We start from the raw sequence: 15318 nt of genomic DNA, 5'->3' as shown, positions 1-15318 counted from the left end.
GAGATTAGACACTGACCTCGTTTCACACGCTGGCCTAAAACACCACGCAGACCCAGTCAGTCAGTGCTGTCACTTGGAAAATGACCTTTTTAAAATCATTATATAAGCTTGTTGTCATTATGTAATTACGGTTCTGTGCAAGACAAACCGTTACGCAACCACAGCTAGCTCTGCACATTTGTTGTTAAACACAACAATGTCTGCTTCTGGCTACAGCCTCCCATTCTGTAGTGATAAGGACAGAACCTGTTTGTTATTCAGCTTCTACTGGCATTTACTTCATAACATTCACCAAATACCAAAACGCATCAGCTTGTTCATTCCAACTAGATCTGCTGAGTTCGGATAGGAGCTTCCCAGGTTGGGAATGACTTATTTCTGCAGCGAGAAATCTCATCACTAGAGGGCAGCATGCTGTAATAAGAGGTGAGGCAGGCTGCCTCCTGAGGTAGCCTGCTGTAGCTCACTTGTGACTGGCTGGTTGGCTGCAGCTCCAAGCCATTTCACAGACTCTTCTCGCTCTCCCCATATCACTACCATGGAGGCTGTGACTGGTACCCGCCCATTCTGTTTGGCTTCATCAGCCTCAACCAGGCCTGCTGACAATTATTACCCAGACTGTCATAATAACACTGCAGAGCCCCAATCCATGACTGTCAGTTTGGGACATTTTGGATTGGGTCACATCAATACAATTGAAGCCTTGACCAAATTAACCTGTGGTGCTTCACTTGTATAGGGACAAGCTGCAAGCCCTTTTCCCCCAGTCACTCCTTCACCCTCCTGAATCATCAACATCAGTCATCAGTTTCAAATGCTATCTGGTGTCACACCTCCCCCTCGCTCCATCTGGCCAGGAGCTAGCTACACACACCTGTTCCGCAATGATGTCACAGCCAGACACCCCCTCCAGGTTCACCCCACCAGTCACCAACCAACTTCCCATTGAACTCCTCCTACTTCCCTGGCCCTGCATCCCCTGGTGGGGAAACATCAAGTCTCCACACACCCTTTAGAGAGGAACATGATGGGAATCAAACTGTTTCCTGCCCCAAAACAGGCCCGGAGGAGTATGATGTCCTATCACATGTGGTGTAAACGACTTACAATGCACCTGTTTATGAATAACAGCACTTCTGCTCCCCTTTTCCTATAAGTGCACGGTGTGTGTCTATTCTACACTATGTGCTCTAAGAGAAGCAGTGATAAGTCAAAGTGGAAACCGGACACAAATAAACCCTCAATGTGCCAAGTCAGTGGATTACAGGTTCAATCAATCCATGTTATTCACCCAGAATGACTTCATGGGCTCTAGTGAACTAAGACTAATGATTTACTGGAAGGCAAACCGTCACTCTTCCCTTTTTGATGGAGCTCGAAAAAGCCTTGAAATAATCCATCATTAACATATATAGCTTAAGAATGACATGCAAATGATTTCAATGTTACTTAAGACTGTAAAGCTTCAGCTAGTAATAGAACTAGAAACAGTATTATGGGCCCAGGCAGCAATCCACTCTGTAGGCTAGAGTAGCCAGAGGAAGGGCTGAGAGAGTTAACAGATTTAGTTGGTGGAGATCCTCTCTCGCCCAGAACCAGAGCGGAAGCGGCTGAGGAGGCTTTCACTAGCTGTTGCCTCAGCCAGGCTTTCCCCAGTACCACTGACCCCATTATCCATATTCACCAGTCTCACTCTACAAGGTGACCCCATAACACACTGTGCTGTTATTGAAATGTAGCTGTACCCAGCAGGCTCCCATGAGGACGGCTATTCTCCCCGCCACTGGTGCACTTCATAATGACACTGCCTTGTTACAGCAAGATGGGGAGCACAGAACAGAGCACTCCCGTCCTAACTTCACTAAAGCCCCAGTGCAGCCCTCATCTACCTCTTCTCCATCCTCCCACACCTCCCCCTCCACCCCACCTCCCTCGCAGAGTTAATTAAAGAGCAGGAGTGTTGTACTGCTCATTAGGCGCTGGGCCACTAGAGGTCTGGAGGCAAGGTATCTGGCTCGAAGGACCACTCCCAGGGGTTTCGCTATAGGATAACATCCCCTTTTCTCCATGCTGATATAGTTACAGTAGGGAGTACAGCAGAGAGTCTACTATATAAGGTAGTGTATATCAGCGCTAAGATAAGAGGCATTACAGTGATTAGCATATACTCCACCCCGGGGGCAGTTTGCGAGGGGTGGGGGCAGCAGTTCCTCCACAGAGAGTATCAAACTGCGACAGGAGTGCTGACAGTGCCGGAGACTGCTGCACAAGCAGGAGCCTCTAAAATATCACAATTAAAATGTAGAATATTATCAGTATGCCCGAGGTTAAATGTAGGCGGGATGGTGTTGAGAGCAGCAGGAAGGGTTGATTATGCACACCACTAGAACGAACAACAAGGTTAGAGAAGGTCAGTGGTGGATGATGCAATTGACATGCAATGTCAATGACACCTATATGGGGAGTGGTTACACCGTACAAAACAGAGTGAAACTGTATACAGGATTGGTTAGTAACGGATTACATGTAACAAGGATGACGTAAACCAATCAGCTCGGATTATGAGAAAAAAAAAGAAAAAGATCATTGTGCTTGGTTCATAGAACCGGGCTTACGTCAGTAACCTGTGGAAGCCACTAGATGTGGTTTGTGTTTTCTTCCTGCAAATGTTGCTCTATCCTTTGAACGGTTTAAACTACTAAATATTATGACCCCATGTCTGAAAGATCAGACTCTCTCTACAATGCCCACAAGCAATAACAGAGTGGACAAGACTAGGAACTAAATCAGACTGGGGTCAATGATGATGTTATATTCTACCTTGAAGAGGTAGAGGTTAGAGGTTATATTCTACCTTGCTACAAAAATATTGCCTGGTGAGCTTCTGAACTTCAATACCTTTCTGATGAATTTCAGTCACTCTTAACCATACTACCTTCAGCTTGAAATACTGTCAAAACTGTCAGACTGATTTGTAATAAACTGTCATAGATACAATTAAAACATTCAACATTGTCCGTTGATTACATTACAGTTTTTACATGGTGCGGTTTGGCGAAAAAACATCTAAATGGGATCAGGGACCAAAACGTTTGGGAACCCCTGCTCTATACGGAACAAGGCTTCACCAAAAAGGGAATATGTTTTACAACGTAGACCTTTGGTTAACTTTGGTAATGGTGACATGACATTACATACCTGTCCAAAGCAGTAGTTCAGACTATTTCCATCTAGTGTATTTATTGTACATGTAAACACTATCTGACACACACGGAATTCCCTGGCATACGAGACCATAACATTCCTACACAACACAGAGGAGAACAGCTATAATAAGCACTAGGCCTCACCATGTCTGTTAGACGAGATGGCGTGGCGAGAGGTGGTGGTGGAGAGGAGGAGCTGGAGGGGAGTCATAGGACAGAGTCTGCTAGCCATTCGTCAAGGGGATAGCAATTTGCTTACATCCAGGTTAACTTTCAAGGAAGGGACGTCATGTTAAAGTAATGTTATCCTTGAGATGAACATGGATATACAGTTTCAGTCAAAAGTTGACACACCTGCTCATTCAAGGGTTTTTATTTGTACTATTTTCTACATTGTAGAATAATAGTGAAGACATCAAAACTATGAAAGAACACATATGGAATCATGTAGGAAGCAAAAAAAGTGTAACACAAATCAAATTAGATTTTATATTTGAGATTTTTCAAAGTAGCCACCCTTCACCTTGATGTCAGCTTTGCACACTCTTGGCATTCTCTCAACCAGCATCACCTGGAATGTTTCTCCAACAATCTTGAAGGAGTTCCCACATATGCTGAGCACTTGTTGGCTGCTTTTCCTTCACTCTGCAGTCCAACTCATCCCAAACCATCTCAATTGGGTTGAGGTCAGGTGATTGTGGAGGACAAGTCATCTGACGCAGTACTCAATCACTCATCTTCTTTTTCAAATAGCCCTTACACAACCTGGAAGTGTGTTGGGTCATTGTCCTGTTGAAAAACAAATGATAGCCCCACTAAGCCCAAACCAGATGGGATGACGTATCGCTGCAGAATGCTGTGGTACACATGCTGGTTAAGAGTGTATTGAATTCTAAATAAATCACTGACAGTGTCACCAGCAAAGCACCACCACACCTCCTCCTCCATGCTTCACGGTGGGAATCACACATGAAGATCATCCGTTCACCTACTCCGTGTCTCACAAAGACACGGCGGTTGGAACCAAAAATGTCAAATTTGGACCAAAAGGACAGATTTCCACCAGTCTAATGTCCATTGCTCCTGTTTCTTGGCCCAAGCAAGTGTCTTCTTATTGGTGTCCTGTAGTAGTGGTTTCCTTGCAGCAATTCAACCACGAAGGCAGATGTGTCTGTTACTTGAACTCTGAAGCATTTCGTTGGGCTGCAATTTCTGAGACTGGTAACTCTAATGAACTCATCCTCTGCAGCAGAGGTAACTCTGGGTCTTCCTTTCCTGTGGCGGTCCTCATGAGAGCAAGTTTCAGAGCTTTTTGAATGCACTTGAAGAAAAGTTCTTGAAATGTTCTGCATTGACTGACCTTCATTACTTTAAAAAAAAAAAAACACCTTTTTGGTTACTACATGATTCCATGTGTTATTTCATAGTTTTGATGTCTTCACTATTATTCCACAAAGTAGAAAATAGTAAAAAGAAAAGAAAAACCCTGGAATGAGTAGGTGTGTCTAAGCTTATTACTGGAACTTTATCTGAAGCAATAAGGGATAATAAAACTACACTGAACAAAAATAAACGCAACACGCAACAATTTCAAAGATTTTACGGAGTTACAGTTCATATAAGAAAATCAGTCAATTGTAATACATTCATTAGGCCCTAATCTATGGATTTCACATGACTGGGAATACAGATATGCATGTTGGTCACAGACACCTTTAAAAAAAGGTAGGGGCGTGGATCAGAAAACCAGTCAGTCTGGAGTGACCACCATTAGCCTCATGCAGTGTCACACATCTATTTTGCATAGAGTTGATCAGGCTGTTGATTGTGACCTGTGGAAAGTGGTCCCACTCCTCTTTAATGGCTGTGCGAAGTTGCTGGTATTGGCTGTCGTACACATTGATACAGATCATCCCAAACATGCTCAATGGGTGACATTTTCAGCTTTCATGAATTGTGTATAGAACCTTGCGACATGGGGCCGTGCATTATCATGCTGAAACACACTTCTCCAGGGTGCCAGTGGCCATCGAAGGTGAGCATTTGTCCTCTGAAGTCGATTACGACGACAAAGTGCAGTCAGGTCAAGACCCTGGTGAGGATAAGCATGCAGATGAGCTTCCCTGAGACTCTTTCTGGCAGTTTGTACAGAAATGTTTGGGTTTTGCAAACCACAGTTTCATCAACTGGCTGGTCTCAGACGATCACACAAGTGAAGTAGCCTGATGTGGAGGTCCTGGGCTGGCGTGGTTACACGTGGTCAGCGGTTGTGAGGCCAGTTGGACGTAATTCTCTAAAACGACATCAGGGGCAGCTTATGGTTGAGGAACGAACATTGAATTATCTGGCAACAGCTCTGGTGGACATTCCTGCAGTCAGCGTGCCAATTCCACGCTCCATCAAAATTTGAGACATCTGTGGCATTGTGTTGTGGGATAAAACTGCACATTTAGAGTGGCTTTTTACTGTTCCTAGCACAAGCTGCACCTGTATAATGATTAAGCTGTTTAATCAGCTTATTGATGCCACACCTGTAAGTGGATGGATTATCTTGGCAAAAGAGAAATGCTCAAACAGGGACGTAATGAAATGTGTGCACAAAATCTGAGAGAAATACGCTTTTTGTGCCAATGGAAAATGTCTGGGATATTTTATTTCAGCTCACGTAACATGGGACCAACACTTTACATGTTGCGTTTATATTTTTGTTCAGTGTATTTAGGGATGTCAGTTTTGAGTACTAGTGTATACTGCACCCATAGCAGAACTTTCATTACATTCCAATATAGAATCTTTTTGGGATATGACAACTATAAAACTCTCATACAGTCTAACAATACAAATGTATCATCACTATTAGGGTGAGCCAAGCTGGAACATTAACAATACATTTCTGTCTTGCTGAAAGAGGGGAAGGCAGCTCCTTGCAGGTCGTACTGAACAGAACAATGGGACCAGATCAGAAATGATCTAAGGATTCCTCAGCGCATGTCGACACACAAACACAGAATTTCCCTCACTTTCTCAGGAGCCCTACATGCACACCGAGCCGGGTGGGAAAAGCTTGATATGTACATGACTTCCTCTCTCAGATTTAAGGTATTGAAGGCTTCAAAGATGTGAAAAACCTTGGTGATCCATTTACTAGCGTCTCAGTTCCTGACATGCGTTGCCTGGGGAACGGTTGCTAAGGGAGTGTAGGCAGCACACGGCCTGAATCCGAACGTCTTTCAACAACTTACTACTACCACGGACTCAAAAACACAAAAAAGCTTTGTCAGTATTTTTCAAGAAAACGAGAATCGCTTGAATGTGCTGTGTTTGACAAATTAATTATTTAGACCGTAGGAAACCAGTGCGGAGGAGGAGGACATTACAGTATGAAAGTGTCAGAACGAGGGCAGACTATTAATACAGACCAAATTAGAACCTAGGTTGGGGCAGGAGCTAGGGCTGGGCGATATGGCCAAAATATATCAGTATTTTTTACATTTCTGACAGCATGGCGGTATTTTATGTTTCTGAATAAAAGTTCTAAATATGTTTTATGAGTAGTGCATAACCCTTGAATGGCAACATATGAATTCAGAGTGCTTTTAATGCGTTTTCTCCATTCTGATGGTTTTATACTTAAACTAGTACAAAACTGACGAAGTAGTACAATTTGTACAACTTTTCATTTTATTTAGCATTCTATCATAATATCGTTATAGACAGTATTGCAAAAATCCATAAAGGTATATGTGGATCCACACAGGTATACAGGTATTCACAATATAGTCGCCCAGCCCTAGCAGGAGCAGATGTTAGACAACATGGTCTACAGCTAATGAAAATGCCAAAATACAATTCCACACTGAGGAGTGAGCATCTTTGTAGTGGTCTTGAGAACTAACTGCACACAGCCTGAGCGTTAGGGTGTAGCAAGTGTAATGCTGCTCAGCGGTCATTGATTCTGACAGCCAAGGGAAGCAGAGCCGCACAATCACAAAGCCTGGCAAGCCCCCAGTCCAGTTGGTCAGAGAAGCTGACATTTGTTAGTCGCATGTCTGTGGAACTTGTTCAGTTTATGTCTCATTTGTTGAATCTTATGTCCATACAAATTTACACATGTTAAGTTTGCTGAAAATAAACAGTTGACAGTGAGAGGACATTTCTTTGCTGAGTTTACAAAGAGCAATGACAAATTTGATCAAATATTTTTGGAGGTGTTGGCAGAACGTTATCTTTTGCAGGAACTTAGGCTGTATTTGGAAAAGGACTGAGAGTTTCTGAAAGACAATAAAATGGCACATTATTGTGGACATGTCAGCTCTTCTCACTAACAGCAAATGGCTGCCTTTTAAAAAAAAAATGTAATACCAACCACTAGAAAATGTGCATGTGCATGGTCTAAAGTTGTGTCGAAGTAATGACATTCTCACGCCAAGTTCAGTTTTTATAAATAGTAACCTTTGGGAGAAAATTGGTGCATTGTTGTTTTAAGATATATTTTGTATTTTATCACATGAGGCCCCAGAACACTAGTCAAGCCAAGGAGAGGAATTCGTTTTGTCCAACAGCAGCCAGCCCTGTGTGTTAGACAATAACAGAACACAAGCACAATACATGTAGTCACACATACCGTGATCAATGTCAAGCAGCAGATAAATGCTCCTCATTAGCAGCTTGTCTCTAAATGATTCTGTCAATCGGGTACAGAGCACCACATCAATTCCAATCTCCCTGCATCAGTATGGAGAATATCTTCCTTTTGTCTCACCACCTGACAGATGCTAGAAGCAGGCACAGTGCTACAGTCAAACTGCTATAGTCTCACACCAGAAACGTATACATCCCATTAGACTCTTAATCTAATGGTAGGTTAATACTGGGTATCTCTGGGACTTTAAAGAGGCACCTAAAAGTCTTGGCTGTTGTGTGTCATGTCGTCAGAAGGACTGGGATTTGCGTTTGGAAGAGGGATTTCGGGGTAGGGAGAAAAACATCCAAATCCACACATTTGCTTATGTAATCTTCTGGAAACCACAACCAGCGATCTTCTGACAGAGGACAGTGATCTAAATATTTATTTATAGCGTGGTTCAAAGTATAACACTGAGAAATAGTCAGAGTAGATATAGTTATGCGTGATGAAGCACGGAATGTATTTAAGAGATGGATATATAAACAGCGAAGGCTCAATTCATGTGGTCATTCAAGAATTTGGTATGCCATTGTTGGACTGGATTGCTGCAAGCCTTAAAACAGGATTTCCACATTATGTGTATGAATGGCTTGCATTTCCCCCTCAAACACACACGTATATAGGATTTGTGACACACAGTCACACACACACTGATCCCTGGGATGCCAGGCTGCTCTGAGGCCATAGCTGAGTAGTGAGAGCGGTTTTGGCTGGGGCCGCGCCTCTAGTCTCTCCAGCTGGAGCTATGAATGCTGACAACGTTTAGCTAGCTCGTCTGGGCATGTTGCTGTTAGCTAGCACATGGACAAGCAGTACTACAGTAGTCAGACATGACACAAATTACCACCATAGCAAGATCCTTCGTTCTGTTTTGCACTACAGAATAAACGTTGAGAACAGTCAGCCCTCAAATGCTAGTTCCCTAACGTTAGCTAGCAAATCCGAGTTGAAACAAGCTAGCTAGCTAACGTGAGCAAGCAGGAATTTTAGCTGACCAGGTCGGATTTGCTTGGTTAGTTAGCTAGCTAATAGCCAATGCCATGGCAAGCAAGGTAGAAATTAAGTCAGCTAGCTAGACTGTTATGCTAACAATGATGCTAACCTTTTAGCTAGCTAGCTAACGCCAGCAAGCTAAATACATGGCTCCGAGTCTAGCTGGCACTGGCAGGAGTATGGGGTCACGTTAGTTACAGCATGGTGAGGGATAATTCATTTCTTCAACATCTTGCTAGCTAGTTAGCTAGCAACATTAGCAAAGTCAGCTGTCGTCACATATTGGCTACCTTGAAACCTGACCATTTCTGGAGGCAGTGGAAACAATTTGAGCTAGCCCACCAAGGCCAGCCCAACCTAGATTGACGTCAAAGTGCCAATGGAAACTGGGCTCAAATCAGCTGGGCCTCTTGCTTTCTCTCCCCATCCCTCTCCTTTTAATTTGACTTCTGCTCCCTTGATCCTTAGTATTTTATGAAGATATTCCAAGCAGAGAGGAAGCAGCAAGGTCTCTCCCCTATCTGACAGAAATAACTTGTATGTATATTATGAGGATTCTGTGTTATGCACTATAGCCTGTTACCATATATGTGATTGAATATAATATGCTGTTGGCTTGTGTGGATGTATGTAGGTGTTATGCAACATCGCTGACTTGAAACATTGTTAACAGTTTCAGGACCATGGGCCTTTCTCATGATGGAAAAATACAGAATAACATAAAACGGACACATACAGAACGTAGTGTAGCAAACCACAGACTGTTTTTGTTAGAACTCAAACTTAACAATAACAGAAACCAGATATGTGATAACGGTATCTAGGGAATGAGCGCATAGATACTCGACACAGCAAGTTACATCTATCAACTGGAGCGCCCGGGGGCTGGTACCAGCTCGTACGACAACAATCAACGATGGGCTGGGTGAGTTTAAACCACGCCCAGTCAGTTCTCTGTTTTGCCCTGCGAGGTGGGACAGAGAGCCCGTATATATGAAAATTGCATTTACCACTTATTGCTTAGCTAATAAAAAATACATAGTATACAATCGGTGACTCATTGTCATATTTATCCTGATACCAGATTCGAATTGACGCAACTTTAACAATATGGAAACTGGTATGCATGTACGCAAGCATGACATTGATAGATGTGACTGGATGTAGGCCTTTAGTATAGGCATCTGTTGTTTTCTCAGTGTTTTGTCAGTACGGGACCATTATCATTTATTTCTTCTAATTTTAAATGAATGTAGTTCTGTCCTTGAGCTGTTCTCGTCCCTTACGAATAAAGATTGCAGTCGGTGTGCAGTATGACTTCTGTACAATGCAGTTAAAGTGCAGTAACTGCAGTATGCTGTAAATACTGCATCCAAAATAACTTTTTTTTTACAACAGTAATGTTACAGTGTAGTATAACTGTGGTGCTAGACTAATTATTCTGAAATGACTGTGTCCAAAATACCACCGTCGACTGCAGTTACTACACTTTGAGGTTCTTTTTACATTTTTTTCTCTCTCCAATTGTGATCTTGTCATTCTCCGAAACATGACCCACCAAACCGCCATTCTTAACATGGTGTTTCCTCTGTGTCAGAGGAAACATTGCTGAACTGACGACTGAGGTCAGCCTGCAGGCGCCCGGCCTGCCACAAAGAGTTGCTAGAGCACGATGAGCCAAGTAAACCCTCCCCGGCCAAACCCACCACAAACCCAGACGACACTGGGCCAATTGTGCGTCGCCCTATGGGGATCACGGCCAGTTGGGATACAGCTCGGGATCGAACCTGGGTCTGTAATGACACCTCTATCACTGCGACACAGTGTCTTAGACCGCTGCACCACTCCAGAGGCCCTTACTGCAATCGTTTATTTGGAAGACATTTACAATTGAAGTCGGAAGATTACATACACTTAGGTTGGAGTCATTAAAACTCGTATTTCAACCACTCCACAAATTTATTGTTAACAAACTATAGTTTTGGCAAGTCGGTTAGGACATCTACTTTGTGTATGACAAGTCATTTTTCCAACAACTCTTTACAGATTATTTCACTTGTAATTCACTGTGTCACAATTCCAGTGGGTTAGAAGTTTACATACACTAAGTTGACTGTGCCTTTAAACAGCTTGTTAAATTACAGAAAATTATGTGATGGCTTTAGAAGCTTCTGAGAGGCTAATTGTCATCATATCAGTCAATTGGAGGTGTACCTGTGGAGGTATTTCAAGGCCTACCTTCAAACTCAGTGCACCTCTTTGCTTGACATCATGGGAAAATCAAAATAAATCAGCCAAGACTTCAGAAAAAAAGTGTAGACCTCCACAAGTCTGGTTCATCCTTGGGAGCAATTTCCAAACGACTGAAATTAACACAATCATCTGTACAAACACCATGGGACCACGCAGCCGTCATACCGCTCAGGAAGAAGATGCGTTCAGTCTCATAGAGATTAATGTACTTTGGTGCGAAAAGTGCAAATCAATCCCAGAACAGCAGCAAAGGACCATGTGAATGTAACAATATAACTTTAGACCATCCCCTCGCCCATACCTGGGCGCGAACCAGGGACCCTCTGCACACATCAACAGTAGTCACCCACAAAGCATCGTTACCCATCGCTCCACAAAAGCCGCGGCCCTTGCAGAGCAAGGGGAACCACTACTTCAAGGTCTCAGAGCAAGTGACATCACCGATTGAAACGCGATTTAGCAAGCACCATCGCTAACTAGCTAGCCGTTTCACATCCGTTACACTAACCCCCCCCCTTTTGACCTCCTTTTCCACAGCAACCAGTGATCCGGGTCAACAGCATCAATGTAACAGTATAACTTTAGACCGTCCCCTCGCCCATACCCGGGTGCGAACCAGGGACCCTCTGCACACATCAACAACAGTCACCCACGAAGCATCATTACCCATCGCTCCACAAAAGCGGCGGCCCTCGGAACCACAACTTCAAGGTCTCAGAGCAAGTGACGTCACCGATTGAAACGCGATTTAGCGCGCACCACCACTAACTTGCTAGCCGTTTCACATCCGTTACATGAAGATGCTGGAGGAAACAGGTGCAAATTATCTATATCCACAGTAAAACGAGTCCTATATCGACATAACCTGAAAGGCCACTCAGTAAGGAAGAAGCCACTGCTCCAAAACCACCATAAAAAAGCCAGACTACGGTTTGCAACTGCACATGGGGACAAATGTCCGATGGTCTGATGAAACAAAAATAGAACTGTTTGGCCATAATGACCATCGTTATGTTTGTCTGAAAAATGGGGAGGCTTGCAAGCCGAAGATCACCAATCTAACCGTGAAGCACGGGGGTGGCAGCATCATGTTGTGCGGGTGCTTTGCTGCTTGAGGGACTGGTGCACTTAACAAAATAGATGGCATGATGAGGAAAGGAAAATTTACACAGTCTATTTCACTCAACTCCAACACAACATAGGGCATGAGAGTAGAGACCAAGGGCCTAATTTATAAACGTTGCCTAGGCTTAAAAGGCGTGCGCCACTTTCTAAGCAAACTTTGGGATTTGTAAAAAAACTAACTTGACGGGAGAATGTGCGGTCCTCCACGGAGACTGACCAATACGTACGTACGGACATTGTTCTGTTTAAACTGATGCCGTTTTCAATGCCTCAGTTAGGCAGATATGAGTGCACAGAGCCGGTCACGGGTGCACCTCAGCCACACTCAAGGTACTAAACGATATCATAACCGCCATCGATAAAAGACAGTACTGTGCAGCCGTCTTCATCGACCTTGCCAAGGCTTTCGACTCTGTCAATCACCATATTCTTATCGGCAGACTCAGTAGCCTCGGTTTTTCGGATGACTGCCTTGCCTGGTTCACCAATTACGACACCATTCTATATATACTTTCGGCCCGTCATTGGACACTGTGCTATCTAACCTCCAAACAAGCTTCAATGCCATACAACACTCCTTCCGTGGCCTCCAACTGCTCTTAAACGCTAGTAAAACCAAATGCATGCTTTTCAACCGATCGCTGCCTGCACCCGACTAGCATCACCACCCTGGATGGTTCCGACCTTGAATATGTGTACATCTATAAGTACCTAGGTGTCTGGCTAGACTGCAAACTCTCCTTCCAGACTCATATCAAACATCTCCAATCTAAAATCAAATCAAGAGTCGGCTTTCTATTCCGCAACAAAGCCTCCTTCACTCACGCCGCCAAGCTTACCCTAGTAAAACTGACTATCCTACTGATCCTCGACTTCGGCGATGTCATCTACAAAATGGCTTCCAACACTCTACTCAGCAAACTGGATGCAGTCTATCACAGTGCCATCCGTTTTGTCACTAAAGCACCTTATACCACCCACCACTGCGACTTGTATGTTCTAGTCGGCTGGCCCTCGCTACATATTCGTCGCCAGACCCAATGGATCCAGGTCATCTACAAGTCCATGCTAGGTAAAGCTCCGCCTTATCTCAGTTCACTGGTCACGATGGCAACACCCATCCGTAGCACGCGCTCCAGCAGGTGTATCTCGCTGATCATCCCTAAAGCCAACACCTCATTTGGCCGCCTTTCGTTCCAGTACTCTGCTGCCTGTGACTGGAACGAATTGCAAAAATCGCTGAAGTTGGAGACTTTTTATCTCCCTCACCAACTTCAAACATCAGCTATCTGAGCAGCTAACCGATCGCAGCAGCTGTACATAGTCTATTGGTAAATAGCCCACCCATTTTCACCTACCTCATCCCCATACTGTTTTTATTTATTAACTTTTCTGCTCTTTTGCACACCAATATCACTACCTGTACATGACCATCTGATCATTTATCACTCCAGTGTTAATCTGCAAAATTGTAATTATTCGCCTACCTCCTCATGCCTTTTGCACACATTGTATATAGACTCCCCCTTTGTTTTCTACTGTGTTATTGACTTGTTAATTGTTTATTCCATGTGTAACTCTGTGTTGTCTGCTCACACTGCTATGCTTTATCTTGGCCAGGTCGCAGTTGCAAATGAGAACTTGTTCTCAACTAGCCTACCTGGTTAAATAAAGGTTAAATAAAAAATAAATAAATATATATTGTTATCACATGTTCGTTGCGCAGAACTGTCAATGTGATAATGGCCCTGTCATTGTCAGTTACAATCAGGGTAATTACCACACCTGAAGGTGTTACACAATTAGGTAGCTTCGATAATCAAATGGGTGGGTATAAAAAGGCATGCAATTACAATGTGTAATGACTGTAATGGCTGGTTTGGTACTGTTGGAAGATTTGGCGAATGGAAGAATTCCGAGATTGCGAATTTTCAGAGACCCGCAAGATTCTAGCCAATGATAATAAGTGGCATATGAGCCGGTTCCGATTACCAAGAGCTGTTCTCTTGGATCTCTGTGCTGTAGTGGGCTGTAGAGAAGCACCCACAGAAACCAAGCCATGCCTGTCCCACTTCAACTCCTTGGCAACCTCGTTAATGGTGTCGATTGTGTCTCTTTGCGTTTGCAGGACTGCATCTGTGAGGACACGGCCGCTGGAGGGTTGTGACGCACAAGGTGCAGTGGAGACACTGGGACCGGGCGCACTCAGCTCCTGCTCAGCTGCAGCACCACCGAGCCAGTGGAACACTCAGCTCCTGCTCAGCTGCAGCACCACCGAGCCAGTGGAACACTCAGCTCCTGCTCAGCTGCAGCACCACCGAGCCAGTGGAACACTCAGCTCCTGCTCAGCTGCAGCACCACCGAGCCAGTGGAACACTCAGCTCCTGCTCAGCTGCAGCACCACCGAGCCAGTGGAACACTCAGCTCCTGCTCAGCTGCAGCACCACCGAGCCAGTGGAACACTCAGCTCCTGCTCAGCTGCAGCACCACCGAGCCAGTGGAACACTCAGCTCCTGCTCAGCTGCAGCACCACCGAGCCAGTGGAACACTCAGCTCCTGCTCAGCTGCAGCACCACCGAGCCAGTGGAACACTCAGCTCCTGCTCAGCTGCAGCACCACCGACCCAGTGGAACACTCAGCTCCTGCTCAGCTGCAGCATCACCGACCCAGTGGAACACCCAGCGACTAAATAGAAAATTATGTTTCAACACAACTTGAATGCATTTGGTTTACTCTTTTCAAACGAGGGAATACTAATTACATACCTGGATCATCCGGTGCGTCTTGCATGTCTTGTCACCTTCCTTGAGCTCCAGTGTCCCCTTTCCCTGCCAGTATCACAAACACTTTGTCTGTGTAAGGCTATGCGCCTTTTGGCCACTTTTATGACGGACCACTTTTTTATTTCTGAAAGGGCCGTCTGAGCCAGCAGCATTCACAGCATCCGCCACTAACTCCTTTTTGACATTTATAATGCCCACACTGTGTCCACAAAACAATATATTTTTTTTTGATTCAACCTCCCCACAAGAACTTCCATTTCACACTTGGTGA

General features: G+C 44.3%; 1 protein-coding gene across 1 annotated transcript in view; it reads right to left on the bottom strand.

Moving 5' to 3' along the window:
* LOC109900790 (protein enabled homolog) overlaps window positions 1–15318 on the bottom strand; it is a 141074-nt gene that overhangs the window by 18754 nt on the left and 107002 nt on the right.

This window comes from Oncorhynchus kisutch, linkage group LG12, assembly GCF_002021735.2.
Source record: "Oncorhynchus kisutch isolate 150728-3 linkage group LG12, Okis_V2, whole genome shotgun sequence".
NCBI classification, from domain to species: Eukaryota; Metazoa; Chordata; class Actinopteri; order Salmoniformes; family Salmonidae; genus Oncorhynchus; species Oncorhynchus kisutch.
This window is presented reverse-complemented; position numbering and strand designations above follow the sequence as displayed.